Source organism: Bombus vancouverensis, chromosome 10, assembly GCF_051014615.1.
Source record: "Bombus vancouverensis nearcticus chromosome 10, iyBomVanc1_principal, whole genome shotgun sequence".
Classification (NCBI taxonomy): Eukaryota; Metazoa; Arthropoda; class Insecta; order Hymenoptera; family Apidae; genus Bombus; species Bombus vancouverensis.
Window position 1 is genome coordinate 10,178,134 of NC_134920.1, and position 15,721 is coordinate 10,193,854.

The 15,721-nt window shown below is 43.6% G+C and overlaps 1 protein-coding gene across 11 annotated transcripts in view; it reads right to left on the reverse strand.

Annotated features, from left to right (window-relative positions):
* Positions 1-15,721, reverse strand: part of LOC117157092 (uncharacterized) — a 218,699-nt gene that overhangs the window by 145,935 nt on the left and 57,043 nt on the right. For all 11 annotated transcript variants that reach the window (XM_076622089.1, XM_076622088.1, XM_076622083.1 and 8 more), the window contains one exon: positions 148-194. The gene's annotated coding sequence lies outside the window, so the exon portion shown is untranslated. The remainder of the gene's footprint in view (positions 1-147; positions 195-15,721) is intronic.

Below are 15,721 nucleotides of genomic sequence, written 5' to 3' on the forward strand. Positions count from 1 at the left end.
ATCGACAGACCACAGTTACGTGTCCTCGAGGCTGGCACGCGAACCATAGCGCGCACGTAAAAAGAAGGAAACGCGTGTCGTTGGCCGGAGTTTCGCGCCAGTTTCACCGGCGGGTGTTACCCTAATAGGATTCAGCAAATTACTTACCAACTGGTGCCGTACTGCCAGCTCCAATTCCTTCGGGATTTCCCGATCTGAAAGAGAACGACGAATTAGCGTGTTTGTAACAGCCGAATCACCGCAGGTTTACCTAAATAGCTAGGTAAAGGGGTAAATGATTAAGCAACCGTGTGTTTTCTCTACGATTAATTGTAACATTCTTCCTTACAGGGGAATGAGCGAAGTATGTGAAGCGCTAATCGATTCTTCTCGTTAGATCAGGTAGAATTAAATTGAATCGAACAAGACGTACATAGCATGTCGATGGATAGAAAGTAGTTTCGAGTTGTCACACCGTGTGCGTCGATAACTTTTATCTTAAATATTTTTGTGTATTATATGTTTGTCCATCGGTCTTATCAAACGAAATTCTACAATTTTGTAAAATTACCGTGCCTCCTCGTACCGTACCCCGTAGCTGACGAAATTTCGTTTTTACGTTAGTAAGAGAAAATTTGATCTGAAAGAAGCTTGAAAAGCGCGATTTCAAACGGTAGATCGTTCACGCTACCTGGTTACGTTTGTCTGGACGATAATTTACATCGAGTATCTTTCATTCTACGTCGAGATGAAGCGCTCGTTGAATAAAATAAATCTCTGTTAAATAAAAATATAACGTTTAAAATGAACTATAGACGAGGTCTCGGATCTCAAGAAACGTCGATGTAAAATTCGAAATCTAAAGTTACAAGATCACAAACCGTCTAATCCAACCGAACGCAGTTTGATTCGTGGAACCGATTTCCCTCGTTCTATCGTAGAGCTTAGACAAATGGTCAGGAAAATTCGATCTCGTCCGTTTTTCCCCCAGATCAATTTCCCCCATGCACGATCGAATCCCCTTACTTAGAGTCGAGACAAGTGGAAATAATTATCCGGTTAGTTGGATCCTGTTAGACGAAATCGGTGGTCAAGAGGAATCTTCCAAGTTGGACTTTCGTTGGTCGAGCACATCTTATCGTTTGGACCTCGGAGCTTCGAGCAGACGGAGAATCGGACGAAACGAGAATAAAATCGGAGTAGCATGAAACGTGGTACGTAATTAGCGTCAGCTTTCGGTTTCGTCGTGAACAGAGGCTACCATTTATCACGAAGACGACTATGCTAATCCATCGATAGCAACGGGTCCGGTCCAGGAAATCTCTTTTTTCAACAGCCACTGAAATCGAAGATTAATGGACCGCGGATTTTTATGCGATTATATTTATGGTTAGGAAGTTTAAACGTGAGAAATGTGTAGAATCTACGTCGTGCGGAAAGATATATGAAATGTTTCAGTTAACATGGAGAGATTTTAACGAATCACCGTGTATAAGTTCCGTATCTAAAGTAAGCAGAAATAGGAATTTGAGAAATTAAATCTCGAAAGCTTGAATTATCGAGTTGAATCTATCGCATTCAGACTGCGAGATTTCCATAGAAACTTAAGATTGCAAAAAGAGATATTCAACGGACGAAACAAATCTGTACTCGGATTCCATTAATTAATTATTAGACGAATTTGCATGAAAATAAAAAAATGCCACCTAAGAATTTGCAACGCGTACAAGTTCCGATCAAACCGTAAGATGCGAAATCTCGAGAAGCTTGAATTATCGAGTTGAATCTATGGCATTCAGACTGCGAGATTTCCATAGAAACTTAAGATTGCAAAAAAAGAAATATTCAGGGGACGAAATAAATCTGTACTCGGATTCCATTAATTAATTATTAGACGAATTTGCAGGAAAATAAAAAATGCCACCTAAGAACTTGCAACACGTACAAGTTTTTCGCACAAATCTTTCCCTCCTTTTAAGACGATTTCTTTCTTCTGAAGAGGGAAACACGTGTAAGCAGAGGGTGGCCGCGTTTCTGAATTCGTCAAGGGGAGGATTGGCGTGGTTCGGGGTCAAGAGAGCGACACAAGAGAGACTTTATGGCAGTGCTGTTGGTCCGAGTTAAGCCCCGGAGCTTAGGGACCTTTCCCCCATTCTCTTCGAGTTGCTACGCTATACGAACATCGGCCAGATAACGCAAACTCGGTGTCATCCGTGAGAAATAGGTATTAGCAGCTATGATTGCTCTCCCGTGAGAATCTGTTCATTTCTATCTCTTAGAGTTACTACGTAGATAGAAGCCAGACCACTGTGCGAAGCTCCTTTACCTGCACGTACCTACCTTCATGGACGACTATTATTCGCCGCATTAAAACGCAAGTTAGTTACGGACTTCCTGATAATTCCGACATTTAGCACGGAACCTTCCGATATATTCTATTCTGCTTCCGTAACCGATCTTGCAATTGATTCTGCGATAGCAAATGTTTCGCGTTTAGCATTATCCCGCTATATAATTAAGTATGGAATAACAGATTGCGAAATCGGAGTTACGAAAGGCGGATGGCGCAGTTCAACGATGGCTACGAGATCCTGCGACAATTCGTTGTACTTACTGTTGAGAATTGTGCATCTTAATTGCCATAATAAATTGCCAATAAATAAAAGCAAAGGAACACCGAGGTTACACTTAGAATTCGTATTAAAGTAGTTTTAGATTTATTTAATAAACGATTGCCAGGATCTTCGTCGATGTACATTTGCACGCGTCTCAGCACTTCCTTTGTCTCGCCATCTTCCATGCCACGCTGCCAACGGAACAGTTACATTCGTCCGTTTTTCGAGACGCACGTACTTCCACACACTGATATTCGCGTACGTGTGTCACTACCACGCGGTCAATCTAGTTTAGCACGCATATCTCGATAGTTACAATCAACTAACGAGCGAGGAGAGATTCTACGCTGCGCGTATTTTGTAATTTTATAATTTTGCGATTTCGTATCGAGCAGGCTAGTTTGCAGTTTGTAAAACGCTGTGAAATTTCGAAATTTCGCCAAACTTTCCGTCAAAATTCACAACGACTCGTGATAATTCGCGAATGGAACTGGTTGTATCGCTGGAATCCAATTATACGTAATTTCGATATCGCAGGCTGCAGATTTCGCGTTTATGGCTCGAGACTAACTTTTGCTTCAGACAATTTTATTGCACCCAAAAGCACAACGTATGCATGGAGAAACAAATATACGTACACATAGGACAGCGATGTGTTTGATACTTTCGTTCGTTTTATAACGTTTCATTCTTTAAATCGCTCGAATTTAAAGCAACTAGACTCGAGATAAAATTCAGCGGAACCGGAGAGACATTAGACGCGAGACAAAGTACGTTTTAATAAGAGTCGTTCGAGTGGAGATTGGTATGCCGAGGGACCGTTTCGTTGGACGTCTGTGCGTTATACGTATTTGCCTGGGGTCTGACCTGAACGTCTTAATCCCCTGTTCGCGGAAGCCAGGTTTCCGAGATCCCCAGGTTGCTTCTCAGAAGGGACTCTCGGAACTGTGTCGACTAATTTAGCGATTTAAGACGAGGAGGAAATTAGGTCGTTTCCATGAAATAAACGGAACTAACGAATCGACGACATTTGGAAGCAGAGGTCTCGTAACTAAGAATTATCGAATTATCCAAGTCATTTTTACTGATTCTTATAACATCATCACCGACTATCGTACGACTTACTGACTGACCGTCTAACGGAAAAGCAGGTTTTTCCTCCTTCTATCTTCATTTATTAACGTTGGCTATAACCAATGGGCATCGCTGATCGTTACCCTCGCTTTCCTAACGAAAAGTGCGAACAACGAATCCGCGTTCTTAGTTCTAGAAACGCGTGAAAACGTAACGAAAAAATTCTTTTTTTATTATTTAATTTGTACCTTACAATTTGTCCAGCTGGGCATTCGGCAAATTTTTCTAACTTTATCGCTAATTAACACGTGGATGGCTACCCCGAGCGGAATACCATCTTCGAGTTTGTCTATTTTATTTCTTTAGCGAGATCAATGGGGTGTTTTCTCTTTAGTCTTCTTTTTATGAGAATTCTGCAAACATCTTCTCGATATTTTTACTCCGTACGCAATTTCCTGGTATTAACGAACGACCTGCATCGAGAAGACAGTGGTTCTTTGCTTCGTTTAAACGCTACTGACAATGAGAATCAGTCAGCTGTGTATGTCCACCCAGTACAGTCGGACAACCCTCCGGCAGGTCTACCAACCTATCGATCAGGCAAACCGATCGTAAAGGGAAACGAAATTAGCCATATTTCGTGCAACGTTTATTTCCAGACCTAAAGGGAACATGAAACACGAAAGATCATACGTGGAACATCAGTGGCGAACGAAATTAGCGACACGTGCAACCAGAAGACAACTGACAGGTTCCAACAGAAAGGCCGAAGGCGATGCATAAAATAAACGGCGTTTCCTGTCCGACAGACGAAACCGAATAATTTTCACGATTCGCGGTGAAATTAATACGAGTTGGAACGATGAATGGAATTAATAGCAATTACGGTCTCGGGTCTCGGCTGAAAATATTGCCATTTCAGGTCGTGGTCGACGCTGACAACCACGTAGCCGCTAATTAAACGAACCATTCGAGCTGGAACGATGGATACGCGTCGAAGAGGAAATTCTTTTTTCTCCTCTGCCATCGTTTGTCCGCTTTTTTATTTAAATCTGCTATCCTCCTCGCTTCTCCATCGCCTTGCGCCTCTTCGGGTATCTTCTTCTATTCACGCTATTTGCTCGTGAAAAGTAATGGGATGGTAGAATCAAATTCTGCTGATATCTATTCAAGTATAACATACGTATTTCGCGTTGGAAGCGAGTGTTAAACACTGTCAGACACGAGATCGAGGGAGCGGTCGAACAATCGCCGACGTCCTTCGCGAACACGAGCATCTTAAACTTTCACTAACATCGTAATGAGATTCGACAATCGCGACCACGTTGCTAAAGTTTGAAGGAAATTTGAAAAAGAGAAGAATATAAGAATTATGCATATAAATTACAAGAGTCCCAACGAAGCATCTTTATCATCGGAATATACGTTTTCAAAGTACCAAAGTATCGTAATCGCGCGAAAGTAGCGTGAAATTCTAAGAAAGCCAATATGCTTCGACCCAATGAATCGGCAGGAAAATGTTTTAATAAACCGAACAACGCGTCGATACTTTTCGTAGCCGGTGTGCAATGTCAAAACGATTCTCTCGAAACGGTAAATTCCTCTTTGCCCGACATTCGCCATTAACAATTCGAATTCCACGCCATTGAAAATTACGCCACTACCGTCCTGAACCCCTTTTTCACGATAGGATCGCGTGCCGGTCTCCGGAAATTGATCGTAAAATCGCGCGTTTCCATCGGGGACGAAACAATAATAACGAACGTATTCCCGCTGCGTCCACGGAAACGGGACCTGTTTCGCGAAAACGCGGTGCAATTAGACGCCGAACACGCGAGTGAAACGCAACGGATAATGCGCCCGCCGAGGGAGATCCGTCTTGACCTGCTAAAAACCATTTCGAAACTTGGCGATGCACCGGATGCCGATAGCACCGGCGGCGAATTAAGTCGCGGTCTTGCGGGCCATTTTGCCTAACGAAACTTCGCATTGCACCTCGGAGAATTCTCGTGTTACGCGCCACGACGGGTCATGCAGTGCGAAACACCATTAACAAACGTCCAGAGACCTACGCAGACTTTCCGCTTTATGTCCGAGCTTGCGCGCTTTGCCGTGCAAATTCTGCTTCGTCACGATTGCTTCTAAATTAAATCGGGTCGATTAGAGTCGTCTTGATATTCTGATCGAGAACGATCGATCGCGTATATTGTCGTAGGTCTAAGGGCTACACACAGACTCGCGAGATTGGATCCGAGGTGCGGTATACCGGTCGATAGTGCTATTGCTGACGTATAGGTCGCTGTGACGTATTGCTGTTGCTGGTGTACAGGATTTTTTTGTCTTCATCCGGGTTGCCTTTTTCTCAATTAGGATTCGCGGAGAAAAAAATCGGACTACGAATGCCGAGATTTGAACCTGGGTCCTGAACGTTCGTAACCAACGACGCTAACCACTGCTCTACGGTCGCCCGGTTATAGTTTGCTGTCGAGTGCCGCTACAGATCACTCGGATTCTTCGCTGTGGAAATTTGATCTGGAAAGGTTTGCTTCTGAATAAAAGCATCGATCGATGGTATCAATGAATCGACTGAGATTCGGAGTCGTGTACGAGATCTAGAGAGCTACGTAGACTTCTAAGATCCGACCATTTGGATTTTCACTGTGAAATTCTCTTTCGTGATATTGGGTTCTCAATTGACGTATTGATCGGTGGTATTCGATCGATGTACTGACTGACGTATTGCTCGTGTTTCTGCGTCTTTCGAGTTTTAAGGAAAATACAAGAGTTGGAAGATGAATACGAAGATGAAGATGTTTCTTAGTATGTGTTCTCGTTGCTGTTTGTATTAAACTGTCTTTTTGAAGATATTACAAGTTTTCGTTCGCCTTTATTCGATGATAAAAGTGGTAGCACGCTATGGATAAATGAAAATGATAAAAAATACGTCGCCCAGTATTTTCTATACGATATGAATATTTACAGTGGAACGGTCGATAAATCAAATTGACAGTTTAAAAATAGGAAATGGTAATTCCGAATTTCGTCAAGCGGGAAATGCCGAAAAAGCGTGTTCCACCAGTGTCAATGTTTAATGAACTTTACTACGGGACAGTATGCGATGATAAATAATCAAATTTACACTGTACAGCATATATGCGGATATATAGTCCTGACCGCCAACAAATAAACACGAAAGGGGATCGAGTAAAATAATATTTCAAGTGGCGCAAACGAACCCATTGTCCCTCGCAGGTACAGCAATGTTAAACGCGAATTCTCTACATTTCGACATTCAATTCCACGATTTTGTTGTGCTTTATTGCCACGATTTTAATCAACTGCGTTTAGTTTAACAATCGAATTAAGTGGCAGGCAGAGTGATCGAGTTACGTATATCGCGAGTCGTAGATGGAAAATATGTTGAAATCGAATTTTGATTTGATAAATTTGCAATGTAGCGAGTTAATTTAGAGGATTTTAGGCTCGATGCGGGATTGACTAAGGAGTAAGCTTCCAGTGTACAACCTTAACAAATACGGAATTACTTTAAACTTTAATGGAATTATGATACTTGTCAACTTCCAGACCTTCCAGCTTCGAAACTTCCGTGCGCTCGATCTTCCAGACTTTCTGCAGTTCCAAAACTTTCGAACGCTCAAATCTTCAGATTTTCTATAGTTGGAAAATTTTCGAACGCTCAAAGTTTCAGAATTTTCAGTTCCGAAGCCTCCGAGCGCTCAAACTTTCAGACTTTCCAGTTCCGAAACTTGCGAACGCTCAAACTTTCAGACTCTCCAGTTGCGAATTCTCCGAACGCTCAAACTTTCAGATTTTCCGGTTACAAATCTTGCGAACGCTCAAACTTTCACACTTTCCAGTTCCGAAGCGTCCGAGCGCTCAAACTTTCAGACTTTCCAGCTCCGAAACTTGCGAACGCTCAAACTTTCAGACTTTCCAGCTCCGAAACTTGCGAACGCTCAAACTTTCAGACTCTCCAGTTGCGAATTCTCCGAACGCTCAAACTTTCAGATTTTCCGGTTACAAATCTTGCGAACGCTCAAACTTTCACACTTTCCAGTTCCGAAGCGTCCGAGCGCTCAAACTTTCAGACTTTCCAGCTCCGAAACTTGCGAACGCTCAAACTTTCAGACTTTCCAGCTCCGAAACTTGCGAACGCTCAAACTTTCAGACTCTCCAGTTGCGAAATCTGCGAGCGCTCAAACTTTCACACTTTCCAATTCCGAAGTTTCCGAGTGCTCAAAGTTTCAGACTGTCTATAGTTGCCAAACTTCCGAACGCTCAAACTTTTGTATTGTCCAGCTTGACCAGATTCTGTCGCGATCTCCAGACAAAAGTACATCAATCCGACGATTCTCTGGTTTTTCCTAATCCACCATACCATGGATACGTTCTAACGCCGAACTTGTCGAAAATTGAAAACGAAGCAACTGCTGAAATCGGATGGGAAGAACTACTAGTCGGCGCAATCTCTGACAGTCGATGGTGATTAATCGAGTCGGTGAGGATCCGGTCAAGTGGAGCCTTCTCTAAAATCGGTTATCCGCTCGCGAAAGATCATTAATCAAGGTCGGTGCGAACGGAACGTTCTCACCACGAGAACCAAAGTTCCAGCCACTTTCGCCGTCTGAGCGCGTTGTCGCGCGATGTTGGCACGTTGTATTACAATCTTGGTAGCGATGGGACCAAGTTCGTTTACGTATTTACGAATTTGTAGTCGAATTTACACGCTGTACATTCCGAGCTGGAACGATGTAAATTCGTCTCGAGTCAAACCCAATACTCGAGCTTTAACTCGTAAGCTTTGGATACTCGCAAATAGACTTTTAATTTTTACGTAAATTCGTATTTCCAAGGATATTATTTAAAAATGTTATCAGACTCGGTAGACAATTGTTTCGCCTACTAAGAATTATAAAAAAAAACACTGCACTTTGAATATTTTATAAATCATTTCATATTGCGTGCATTCTGTGCGATTTCGCGCTATCAAATTTCCAATAAACGCGTAAACATTTGCAGCGAGATGCGGCGATTCGTTCGTTGCACTTGCCAAGCGCTCGACCTTTGCCAGCTGCTGTCGAACCACGTCCAACTACAACGTTTAACGAAATATCAACAACTTTCGTACAATACGAACGACATACGCGAAAAAGGAGGAAAATTCTGCGCGTTGGAATATCTTGATAGTGGAATATTTTGAGCGAAACTTTTCGAATATCTTCGCGAGTCATCGTACTTGCGACGTACTTTAGCCCATCGCTGAGTCTTCGTGTAACACGGTACCGCGACACGGTGTCGCGAGTTTACACGTTGTCTTCTGTCTTGCGACTTTTCGCTCGGTTACACGTGTTAACGTTAAATCTTCGTTGCTGTAATACCGTTAGCGTGTACAACGATTCTCAGTCTCGCCAGCTCAAAACCGTAGTTGGGATTAAAATTACATCTTACTAATCGTGCGATTATGTACTCGCTTTCGTTGGCGTTACGTCAGCGTGTCCAAAGATTCGATTTTACGAGATAAATCGTCGAATCTCATTACGAATTTTATTACGGTGTATTTGAATCGCAGCGTGGCCGAGAATATTTGCTGTAGAAGAAACGAATCGAACGACTTTCTGAAACTTTAGTGGCATTTGGATCCTAAATTTTTAGGGACTCGATGACGAATTCGAATTTTTTGTTAGGTCCGGACACGGTAAATGAAAGGAAACGCAGAGAGAGAGAGGGGGGGAGGGGGGAGAGCAACAAATTGCAGCAACCGTAATTGGATGTAACTCGTGGAATGTACGCACGAAGTTACAATTTCCAGAAACAGTTTATTATACGACAAACGAGAGAAATAAAATTCAGCGGGCGAAGAATAAATTAAATCGCATCTATCCTTCTTCAGAGTTACAACTACATTTCACGTAGAAAGAGTGGCCAAACTTGAATAACTTCGAAACACAAATTATTCCTGCTATAATATGTACATTTTATATTTTCCTGCTGCTTTATGAATAATTTGAAACGACCAAGTTAATTTCGCTGGATACGCAGACAGTAATTCTTCCTACACGTACGCGATAACAACGACATCGTCGTTATAATAATCGTAAAACGTACAAAATGTAGGGTTACGATCCGCGGTTTCGTCGCTTGTCCACGCTTACGAGTTTCCACAAGGCGACTGTGAAAACGAAACGCGGAAACCTGATAAAAGAGCGGTTTAATTTTGTAAAATTAGAGAACAGACGATTGTACGTTGTACAAAGACTCGATTGTACATTGGCGAACATTCGTTCGAGAGTCGATCTACGTCTATTTTAAAAATACGATCAAGCCTAAAAAAAAAAAAGAAGAGAAAAGAAAAAGAAAGCCACAAATACCTGCCAATAATTACGAGGACAGTTGAAAATCGAGAAGCATAATTCATAATTTCCTAAAATGACCGTTTCTCACTGTGCCGCGTATTTTTCAAACTTTCTACCGCCACGACGGCTCAGAGAACCGACGTGATTTCTCAAGGAGAAGACGCAGCGACGTCCCAGAAACACATCCGGCGAAATTAAACGTTGGTACGATTAGAGCGCGAGAGAAAAATCACTGGCAGCAACATCTGTTTCGCTGGTTGGGACAAACGGCCACCGATTTCTCCGTGTCTGGAAAACGGTTCGACCCCGATTGCTACTTGCCGCGAGAAACCAGAACAAACAGAACAAACAACGTCACCAGACGGGGTGTTATAGGAAAAGAGGGAAGAGCTATGGTGTCGTCTGTGCGGTGCTTTTATTTTTCCAACTTTAACGAGTTTCTCGCGCCTCTTTGTCTCCCCTGTGTTTCTACTCTCTGTCTCCAACTCTCGTACACTGTGTACACGTCTGAATTACGAGAACGCGAATTACTCGAGGGATTGGTTTGAATGGCCGCGCAACGAGCAGCTATTGAATAAGCAATTGCTCCCGTGGCCTTCCGGCTTGCCTGGTCGATCGATTTTCAAAACTCGTTATCCGCGTAATGGAATCCTAAAATTACCGGAATACACACTGGCCCAGCTACCGCTGTGCAAGCGCCGTGTTTATTTCTTCTTAATGAAGTAATGGAGAGACGGAGTGGTAGAAGAACCGGCGGATGAAAGCGGAATGTTTTATCGCGACACGCTTGCGCAGCTTTGTAGATTTTTCGTAATTCTGTTTGTTCTTTTCATCCGACCGATTCTAGTTATCGTTAACGTGCATAATATCCTTGATGGATTAATGAAAGCGAAAGAGAAAGAAAGGTAGTGGTGGTGGTGGTGGTGGTGGTGGTGGAAGAATGGGGATGAAAGCGAACGTCTTATTATTGTGGGAAGCTTGAGAGGATCTTATCGAGGATTTTACGTGTTCCCTGTCATTCTCGTCAAAGCCTCGCTATTTTCAATCGAACAGGACCATCGAGTACGAAGATGCGAGAAAGGGCTCGGACGAATCAGCGGGTCTGTCGAGTTCCTTCGCGAACAAATTCCTGAAACCTGGAACATAGGGTGTATCGTAACATGTGCGACCCACTTCAGCAGCGGACAGCAGGCATAAAAACAATGAAAAAAGTTCATACGAACACGTGTTCTATCCGACCTTCTCTCGAAGTTATAGCCATTTTTCTGCTTCAATAATCCGCAACCGCGTTTGCCTTGATAGAAGGCTCTTGAAACGGCTACCCACGGTCAGTATTATTATATACACGTGGGATTTTCGAAAGATCGCGGAATTCTTTGACGCGACGACTGCAAGATTGCATACGGATCCAGGGACAGCCATCTCCACCACCTTCTACGAAGCCAAGCAGCCGCGGGTTATTGAAACACAAAAATGGCTATAACTTTGAAACGAGGTCACATAGAACACCTTTAGCACCGACTTTTCTCGCTGCTCTTGTACCTCGTGTCCACCGCTGAAACGGCTGCCACATCTTACGATACACTGTACCGATTCAGACGATGACCTTCCTTCGGGCGACACTCCGAGACATTACGCAACCATAAAATATAAATAACAAAGTAGAATAACGAGAAAACGCGAATAACGAAATAAAACGCGAATGTAATTTTACATGTCGGAGTCAGGTTGGCATTTTGGGGCGTTCGATGAACCTTTACTTACTTTACCGTCGCGGATGTAGCTAATATTTATCAGTACGAATGTGGACACTACAAGAGGCCATGGGCCATAGCGGCGATAGGATGGTCGAGATGATGGTGGCAACGAATTCAGGCTCGACAACGAATCCACGGTCCACGGGATGACGAGTGCAAACGTAATACACGATTCGGGTAACTTTCTCCATAACTCAATCAGCAATTCGTACAACGACTAACTAACTAACTAACTCGTAATCCAAAAGAAACCGCCCTTATATACTCCTGTCCCCACTTCTCGGTTCAATCTTTGTTTTTAAGGAGAGCCATATATAATCATTTCATACCTCTGTCAGGTACACGTCCCTCCCGTGGCCGCGGCTACGTCTAGTGACCCGCTAGGTCATCTTGAGCCTGAACACATCGTCATAAAGCCAGTTGGAACATTAAAGTTATTTCTGATTTATTTCTTTTTTTTTTTCTTCATTGCTTAAATGCAGCTATCGTAAAAGTCTGGACTAGGGTATTGGGGTTTTACCCAGTATTCCTGACGAGAAATCCCGATGTTCTTCCATCTCCGACAAATAAATTCGTAGCAAAGAGCTCTAGAGCGTTCGAGCTTGGCGATTTCGCGATCTATCGAGAAGCAAGATCGCGAGAAACTTTCATCGTATTCCGAAGCTTTGATACCGTGCGTTGATCCACGGGCTAACGACGGAAACTACGATCTGTTGGAAGACGACGGGATTTCGAGAAGCGTGTTAACGCGAGATCGTCGCTGACGGAGCATGTTGCGAGCACATGGCGCTGCTAAGGCCGGCGTTGCACGTACAGACAGCAGAACCGGCATATCGGGGAACCGTAATGACGCACGCACGCACGCACTCGCGTATCAACGCCGGTGGCTGCGTGTGCGTGGGTGCGAAACGCGGCGTGCTCCGCAGGCCGCTTTCGTCGGGGACATCGTGCACGGCTCGAGACATCCGGTACAATACCCTCCGGTTATAATGGGCCGCTAGTTCCTCGCATTGTTCGAAGGCTACATTATACGCGCCGTACACCCTCCAAGTTACACGCGAGCGCACCACATACACGGATACGAGAGTTGTAGCGGATATATGCGAAGGACAGTACACGTCGTATCGTATGCACGGGTCGGATTGAAATTCGTTGTACAAGCGGCGCATCGTACGGTTGAAAATAAGTGGCAATTCAGGAATGAGAGAAGTAAATTGGCAGCTTTGTTTTTCGAGTAAATCGAGCTCGAAACTCGGTCAAGCGTTGGCTGTATATTTAGGTTGTCCGGAAAGTGTCTTTCTTTCGCAGACGCGTCTTTTACAACGACAAATCTTTGTACAAATATGAAAACTAATCTGTCGAACGTTGCGATCTTTAGTTTGATAGAAGAGAAAGGATCGTACGTAATTCGATAAAATAATATAAAATGGAAAATGTTGTGCATCCATTATTTCCTTTAACCCGTTTCCATCATGGCCCTACTTTTAAGGGGACGTTCGAAGGTATCAGCGGCGTTCAACTGACGACTGGTCCCTATCAATCCGCGCTCGGATGCAAATGGGTTAAAAGCAAAAGAAACTTTTTGGACCACCTAATATATGAATCGCTTGAGATTCGTGTACGAGCTGATCGTACGTCTGAAAGTATTGAGTTGGCAACTAAGTTACCAAGTTGGTAACAATCGCTTATTTGCCGATCCAATGAGAGGCAAACGAGTATCAAAAGTAAGAGGAGTAAGTCGAAGGTTTCGTTTTGCAGCAAAGCGATGGTAAAAAAGGATGGTAAATTCCCTCGTAACATTCGTGATAATTCGTCGTAGAATTCGAGCTACGTGGCACTAAACAAGAAGGCAACGAGGAAAGTGTACGTCAAGTACTTCGTTTTACATAGGAAATTCGGTTTGAAGATCAGCCGAATATGTACAGGGTGTGTTGCAAATTCGCGGTCAAGCAGATTGCACGGCTAAGAGGAAGAGAAAATGAAATTTTAGGAATTCACGCGCACACGAAATCGGCCAATTTGAACAATCGGTGGGAAGTTGTTGTACGTGTAAAAATCTCGCAAGTTGAAAATCTACGGTAACATTGCTTCGCTGAAAATTCCTTAATTTTGAAAAGACCGGGAACTCGAAATTTTGATCACGCTCGCACTAGGCTTCAAATCCCATCCTGAATTTCTACTCATCCTGTGTACACGCGTGTACATCTCTACACGAACAGCGTATGTGTATCCCTGCAAGATACACGTGCGTGGTTGGTAGTTGTGGTACAGCGAGCAGGGCAGTAAATGCACGACTATGTACAATGGTGTGCATATGAATAGAAACATGTTTTCGCAACTCGTAGGAAATACGATATTTATTAAATAAAAATATATCCTACGCGTATAAAGAACAAATATTTTCAGTTAAATCGCGTGTAGCTCAGCCCATTGCATATATACGCGGAAACCATACGAGCATATTATTCGCGTTCGTGCGATACAGAGGGTTGCGAGGGTACAACAACGTGCGCGAATGCGAATCAGCGACAGGCTGGGTATTATTATAGGAAGGTGAGGTATGGCGTTGTTGTTGCCTCTCGTCGTTATTATACGCGCGTGATATTGGCCATCTCCGGGCGGCCTCATGTAAATTACGACGATAGGAAACGGCTGGATTTATCGGTGGAGCGATTTCGAGCAAAGGGGTTGAGGTTGAGTAGGAGCAGGTTCTCGAGAAGGTTTCGAGACAGCGTCGCCCGTTGCGATATTTCGGCCTGTGTTGAACTTTACCCCCGTTTTCATCTATCCAGAAATTCTATCCATGCACTTTTAGCATTAGACGCTTCTAGATCGATTCGCAAATTTATAGCATTTGAACGATCTTTCGTTTTTACGAATTCAATTCCCCGGTTAGTTTCGCGCAACATTTCTGCTTTAGTCGTAGCATAATTTTAGTTTCAATGTACAATGTACCGTGTATCCGTCCATAGGTTCGATTCGATGAGACACGGCTGGAAAGTAGACGACGAGCAGGAAAATCGGAGATGGCGAGAATCGGTCTTCGATGCTGGCCGAAATCGGTGAAACCGGTGAAATTGAAAAAATTCAAAAATCGAAAAAATGCGCAATTGCTCGTCCTGTTCGCTCTTAAAATTCAAGTCGCCGCAGCGAAATGGAAAATAATGGAAGACGATCGAAGGCCGATCAAACGAACAGGTCACACGTGCGCGGAGCCGGAAGTACGCAAGCGTGTGCAGACTATCTGGATAGGTGCGACCGCGAGGACGTATCGATTAGGAGGTTCGAACTGGTTGCCCGTTACTCTCGAATCACGCCGGCTAGCGAATAATCAGATGGCCAATTAAACGGCCCAATTAAAATAATAAATCAGCCTAATTGGCCGTTGATCCTCGGTTGTATTTCGTTTTCGACAGCCGGTTCTTTCCGTTCCCTTCGTTTTCCTTCCTCTTTTTTTCCTCCCTGTCTTTACGGCGGATCGATCTCTTCCGTGCGTTCAACGCGAAAGAGAAGAACCGAAAGGGGAGAAACGAAATGGCGACGAATAAAGGCGAGCGAAGGGAGATGATAGCAAAGGGCGAGAAAAATGTAAAAAGAGAGGAAAAAAGAAGAAATAGGGGACGGAGGTAGAGGAAGAGAGTGACGAAAATATTTCGCCGACCAATGCAACGTAATTGCCACTTTATTTTCGCCGCGTGACCCGCTGCAATTAACGCTTTAATTTCATCGAGTGCCGTGGCCCACGAAAAATGGCGGCTGTCTGTGAAAATACGACCCGAATTTTTGTCCTGGGTCGCTGAAGAATGCCCTACGCGTCCGACAATCGTTTTTTATCCCTGCTTCTGGCTATTGAACGAATAGCTTGGAGAATTCTATTTCTCTTTTTTCTATCATAAAGGCGAGCAATGCGACAGAAAGTATT